The sequence below is a fragment of the Otolemur garnettii genome, unplaced genomic scaffold (assembly GCF_000181295.1).
Source record: "Otolemur garnettii isolate 467f Iridium unplaced genomic scaffold, OtoGar3 scaffold00053, whole genome shotgun sequence".
In the NCBI taxonomy this organism is placed as follows: domain Eukaryota; kingdom Metazoa; phylum Chordata; class Mammalia; order Primates; family Galagidae; genus Otolemur; species Otolemur garnettii.
The window spans coordinates 2,750,081-2,756,892 of NW_003852448.1; positions in this window are offsets into that span (position 1 = coordinate 2,750,081).

Genomic DNA, 6,812 nt, shown 5'->3' on the forward strand with positions numbered 1-6,812 from the left:
TGCATATATAGATACATAGTTAGGATTTTTTTTTTTTTTTTGAGACAGAGTCTCATTATGTTGCTCTTGGTAGAGTGCCGTGGCATCACAGCTCAGAGCAACTTCCAACTCTTAGGCTTAAACGTTTCTCTTGCCTTAGTTTTCCAGGTAGCTAGGACTACAGGTGCCCACCACAATGGCTGACTATTTTTTTGTTGCAGTTGTTTAGCTGGCCCGGGCTGGGTTCGAACCGGCCATCCTTGGTGTATGTGGCTGGCGCCATAACAACTGTGCTACAGGCAACGAGCCCATAGTTAGGATTGTTGTAACCTCTTTCCAAATTGATCACTTTATCATTATACATATAATGACCTTCCTTGTCTTTTAAAAATAATTTTGATTAAAGTCTGTTTTATCTTATGTAAGTACAGCTACTCCTGCTCATTTTTGGTTTCTGTTTGTGTAGAATATTTTTTCTACCCCTTTACTTTTGGTCTATGTGTGTCTTTACAGATAAGGTGAATTTCTTGTAAGTAGCATTTGGTTGGATTATATCTTTTTTTTTTTTTTTAAGACAGAGTCCCACTTTGTCACCCTCAGTAGAGTCCAATGGCATCACAGCTCACAGCAACCTCAAACTCTTGAGCTTAAGTGATTCTCTTGCCTCAGCCTCCCAAGTACCGTGTTTCCTACCCAAGAAATAAGCCCTAGCAGGATTTCTATGCATTTGTTAAATATAAACCCTACCCCTGATAATCAGACCTAGCGATGGGCGTGGCCATGCAGATACACTGTGGTTCTGGCAATATGTATGGCGTGTATCTACATGGCCACCCCGTACATTTCAGCGGGGAGCAGTAAGGAAGACCGGAATACCTTTTACCTGCCATAGCTCCTTTCTCCAAGCTGAGCCGTTGGCACTTGCATGGGTGCACGTGTGGTAACCGTGGTCGCAGACATCTTATTGTGCATGCAGATGGCTAGGGGAAAGGAGTTCACGCATCACTAGCGCCAGCCCACCAACAAAGTCAGCTCCCCCTGTCAGGTTCCAGAAGATGACTTAATTGTATTTGAATAAATGTAGATTGTTGTATTATACTTAATAAAAAGAAGACATCCCCTGAAAATAAGCCCTAGTGTGTATTGAGAAAAAATAAATATAAGACAGTGTCTTATTTTTGGGGAAACATGGTAGCTGAGACTATAGGCACCCACAACAAAGCCCAGCTATTTTTATAAAAATTCCCAAAGTTAGGAATCCTTAGAGGTGTGAGCCACCATGGCCACCCTATCTTCTTTCTTACCAGATGTACCTCACCTTCAGTGGTGAAGAGCTGGAATGTTTCTCTGTCCTCTTTTTTGGGGGGGAGGAGGATTTCCTTTTGTCTCCATTGGATTTAGGAAGAATAGGAGACATCATTACCGTTTTCTTTCCTTCCCTGAATCCCTCTGTGTCTGTCTCTCTGGAAATGACTCATGCATTCAGAGGGGACCTGCTCTTGGTCCCACCTTTGGGATCAGAAGAGCAGCCTGACCAGTTCTGTGATTTGTATTCTAGTCCAGTATAGTATTTTTATTTTCAAAGTGGGTAGCTTTTGTTTCAAAATTAATAATGCATTTGTTTTTTTATAAGTGTTAACCTTCTACTCTTGAATGAATGGTTCTTCGTTAGTCTTCATCCATGCATCTTGGGTCTCTGATTTCCTTTTGTCTGTTACCTTGGATGCTTTCTCATCTGTGACTTCTGCACTGACTCTCTGGAATTTCTGAAACTACTGTCCTTTGCCTTTAAACACTAATTTAAAAATGATAAACTGTCGTTTGTTCTCAACCTTCTATTTTCCTAACTTCCTCAGTTGAGTACTTCCTCTTGTACCTGCTTCTGTACAGTGAACTTGAGTTGACCAATGTCTTCATTCCTGTTTGTCAGCCTGCCCTTGGTTTTACTTTTTCCCAGTCTACTTGGGTTTCAAAGCCAACCATTTTATTTACTCTTGCTCATACCCTAAACCAGTGCTTCTCGTGCTGTGGTTAGTGGCTTCCTGGGGGTCGGTGGTTAAAACCCTGGGAACAGATGATGTTACTTTTAAAGAGCTTGTGGAATGAGAACAGAGGGGTGCCCAGTCTCACAATCATGGAGAAAAAAGTTTCAAAGTGGGCAGGAAAAAGGAAATTATCAAGGGAGATTGGGAAAACAGTCTAAGAAGGAGAAAGGTGGACAACAGGAGTTGCTGCTTGGAGATCAAGTATTAATAAAATGATAGAGTGTAGTTTGACTATCAGGTCTTTACTGAGACTGCCAGGACACTTTGAGTTGTTTCATGGGCATGGAATTAAATGAGTGGTTGGAAGAATCAGTGGTGAACAGGTGGAAGTCTTTAAGTACAGGCTATTATTTTGAAGAGCTTGGCTTGGGAGAGACAAGGACATCTGTCAGGATTGTTACACACCTCTGACATTTTCTGGGGACTCTCCCTGCCTCTGCCTCAGCATCTGAGAGCCAAGCTGTTTTGTTTTACAGCATCCCAGGCTGCTGGCACTGCTGGCACTGCTGGGAGTTTTAGATTGGGCTGGCATTGAACTTTTGCAGCCATTTAATCTCGCCTTGCCTCTTATTTCTGTTGTATTTGTCCAGTTCATTTATTATCCCATATGGTTTACATACCTTCTCTCTCCTCACTGTCTGTGTCCACCTCTGATTTGATGAACTTGCTTCTATTGCACTGAGCAAATAGAAGCCGTTGAAAAGTGTAATAATGTCTTCCTGCTTCCACAACACGGCTGTTTACCTGCCAGCAACTAGACTCAAATATTCTGTGTCCTCCTTTTTACTAATTCCTTCCTCAACTCGAGCACATTGCTAAAGTCATCCTCCCTTCCCTTCTCTTGCACCAGTGACTTTTCCCTCTACTGCACTGTTCATATAGTTGTCTGTAACTTTTTTCATCTTAAGACAACAAAAAATACCATTGATTTCACATTCCCTCACATTTCCTTTGCTCTCTTATAATAAAACCCTGGAAAAGAAGTGTCCTTGCATTTCTGTTTCCAGTTCTCCTCTTTTACTCCACTTCAGTCAGGGTTTTGCCTTCACTACTTCAGAAAAACAACTCCTTGGCTCGGCACCTGTGGCTCAAGAGGCTAAGGCGCCAGCCACATACACCAGAGCTGGCAGGTGTATGTTAACCTGGTATTTATTCGAATCCAGCCCGGTCCTGCCAAACAGCAAGGACAACTACAACCAAAAAATAGCCGGACGTTGTGGTGGGCTCCTGCAGTCCCAGCTACTTGGAAGGCTGAGGCAAGAGAATTGCTTAAGCTCAGGAGTTGGAGGTTGCTGTGAGCTGTGATACCACAGCACTCTACCCAGGGCGACAGCTTGCGGCTCTGTCTCAAAAAAAAAAAAAAAAAAAAACCAAACAACTCCTGTCAAGGTCACCAGGAACCTGTGGTGCTAAATCCAGCTGTCAGTTCTCAGTCCTCATCTTTCTCAGCCTGTCAGCAGCATTTGACACTGTTGATAATTCCCTTTTCCTAAATAAACTTTCTTCATGTGTCTTCAAGATGTCTGGTCTCGGAGTCCCTTGCTGACTGCTGCTTCTTTATCAACTTTTACAGATTCCTTTAGTCAGGTTGACTTCTAAGCATTTGAGAGCTTCAGGGCTCTCTTCTCAGATGATAATTATTCCCTAGGATGGAAATCTCATCTAGTGTCAGTACTGTAAAGGCCATCTGCTAATGATTATAATGTAAAAAAAAAATTCCCTAGGTTGGCCTTTTCCTCTGAACTATACAGATTTTTATGCAACAGCCCATTCAACCTCTTGACCTGAGTGAATAATATGAATTTCACATCTAACAGTGTAAACTTTTCTTATTTATCCCTTAAAACTACTCATCTTTCCTGGCTCAGGAAATGCCAATTCAGTCTTTCAAGTTTGTCAGATCGAGAACCTGGTATTTATTCTTTTACGTTGTGTCAGGTCTTCTTTCAAAACATGCGCGGAGCTCTCTTCTGCCCGTGCACCCCACTGCATGGTCTGAGGACGGCTGCACTAGGACAGCTGCACTTCATTTTTATCTGGGCTCCCCGCTCTGTCCCTGGCTCTTCTGGCTTATTTTCTACATAGCACCTTAAGCACGTGTTTTGTGCCGTGTTAGGTTCTATCACCCTCTGCACAGAATCATACACTGGGTTCACGTCTCACTCAGAGTCCTGTGTGACCCAGGCTCCCGTTACTCCCTGACCTCATCTCTAACTTGTTCCCGCTGCTCATGTGAGCACTCCAGAGGCATTCCTGCCTCATACGCTCGGCACTGCCCTTCTCTCTGTCCCCTAAATATTTGCACTTGTAGCTCTGTCCTCTCCCACAGCCCTGTTATTGAGGCAGGCCCCACTCCTGCTTCCACTCCTTCTTCTCCTAAACTTGCACTGATTCTCATCTGACAGACTGGATATTTATTTATTGATTGTCTGTGTCTTCCAGTTAAATAAAAAATCCATGAGGGCAACAGCTTTGTTCACTTACGTTCTCAGTTCTTATGAGAGTGACCGATTTGTAGCAAGCCCATAATAAATAATAGTTGAATAAATGAATTTCAGTTAACTTCTGTCACAAATATTAATTCCCTTCGCCGTCTGGTCTCTGACTTCAACCTCATAATTCACGGTGTTGCTGCCTACTCTTCTTTCCCTTATTCTTCTTGTCCTATTCAGACTTCCATTCCATTGTCAGTAATTTCCCTCTTACTCTCAACTTTCCTCCATTTACTTTCTTCACTTATTTATTTATATATTTTTATTGAGACAGAGTCTTACTATGTCTCCCTGGGTATAGTGCTGTGGTGTCACAGCTCACAGCAATCTCCCACTCTTGGGCTTAAGTGATTCTCTTGCCTCATCCTCCGAAGTAGCTGAGATTACAGGTGACTGCCACAATGCCCGGCTATTTTTTTTTTTTCTTTTTTTTGGTAGAGATGGGGGGTGGCCGAGGCAGGGGGTCTCACTCTGGTTCAGGCTGGTCTCAAACCTCTGAGCTCAGGGCAATCCACCCTCCTCCGCCTCCCAGAGTGCTAGGATTACAGGCCTGAGCCACCACACCTGGTCCCATTTCTTAACCAAGAACTGGTTTTCCTTCTTGGCCCATCTCCTATGCTCCGGAGGGTTTAGGGGGGAGGTATTTTGTAGGAGTCCAGTAGCAGCTAATCTTGCTGCTCTGTCACCATCAGTACCGTCCACTGTCTGCCACGTGTGTCTGCCGGACTTTGACGTGTGGCTTGTGTCCTCGTCTCTGTTCTCAGTGGGGCTTATCTAGACTGTCCTGGTGCAGATGTCTACCTCTGACATCGCCTCAGGCCAAAGGCATAGTCCCGTGACTATGGGTGCTCCCTGGACTTATCATCACCTGGACTGGTTTCATTTGAGAGACTTCACATTTTTTTTCCCCCCCGTATTCTACAACAAGCTGTAGTAAACTTTGATTTCTAGCATGCTTGAACTTTGACTGTAATGAGGTCTCCTGTTCCTTGACTCATCTTTTTTTATCAACCTATCATTCCCTAGATTTGACAGTAATTAAATTGAATTTAAACAAGTAACTTGATTTAAAAATGGGCAAATAATCTGGATAGATATTTCTCAAGATATACAAATACCCAACAGGTATATGAAAAACTACTCAACATCACCTGATCATCAGGGAGACACAAATTGAAACCATAATGAGATTTCATCTCACATCTGTTAGAATGGCTATTGTCAAAAAGACAGAGGGTGCTGAATGTTGGTGAGAAGGTGGAGAAAAGGGAACTCTTGCATACTTTTGGTAGAAATGTAAATTAGTGCAGCCATTATGGAAAACAGAATGGAGGTTCCTCAAATAAGCATAAATATGTCTCTCTCATGATGTGGCAGTCCTGCTACTGTGAATATGTATCACATGCAGTGAGTGACATGCAATGAAGATCTCCTGCAGGCCCATGTTCATTTCAGCACTCTCCACAGCAGCCAAGACGGGGAGTCTGTCCGCAGATGAACCGAGAAATGAAATGTGGCACTGCTCAGCCTTCATAAAGAAGGAAATCTTGTCATTTGTGACAACATGGATGGACCTGGAGAACTTCATGTGCAATGAAATAAGCCAGGCACAGAAAGACAGATACTATTAATACAGGATTTCACTTATAATTAGGCTATAAAAATTTTACCTAGAAGCAGAGAGTAGAATGGTGGTCGCCAGGGGATGGGGTAGGGCAGATGCTGGTCAAAGGATACAAAATTTTAGGCAGGCAGGAGGAATGATGCTGAGATGTGCTGTACAACATGGTGACTATAGTGAATAACTATTGTATTTTGAAAATCAAGAGAGTGGATTTTAACTGTTCTCAACACAAAAATTTATAAATATGTGAGGTAATACATATGTTAATTAGCTTGATTGAGCCATGTTTGCTTCAAAACATCATGTTTTGCACAATAAATATACACAATATTTTCTAATTAAAAAAGAAAAATTTGAAAAAAGAATATAATTTTAATTATTTTAAAGAAGTGTCTTGCCTAACTGCTCTTTATCTTGATATTTGGTCTATTTATTGAGTAATTACTTTCTATCCACATTGGGTTTTGACGCCTCTCTAATGTTAATTTTTTATATAATGGAATCTGTTTATTCACCTATCAGTTTTTGGTCCCAGAACACCTTTAAGTGTATGGAAGCTTTTGATGTGTTTAATATTTGGAAGGGGCATTAGTCTCTCACTGACTTTATGTCTCAGAATTATCAGTGATCTGGTTCTTTACACCTCCACATGATTTTTTTTTTTTTTTTTTT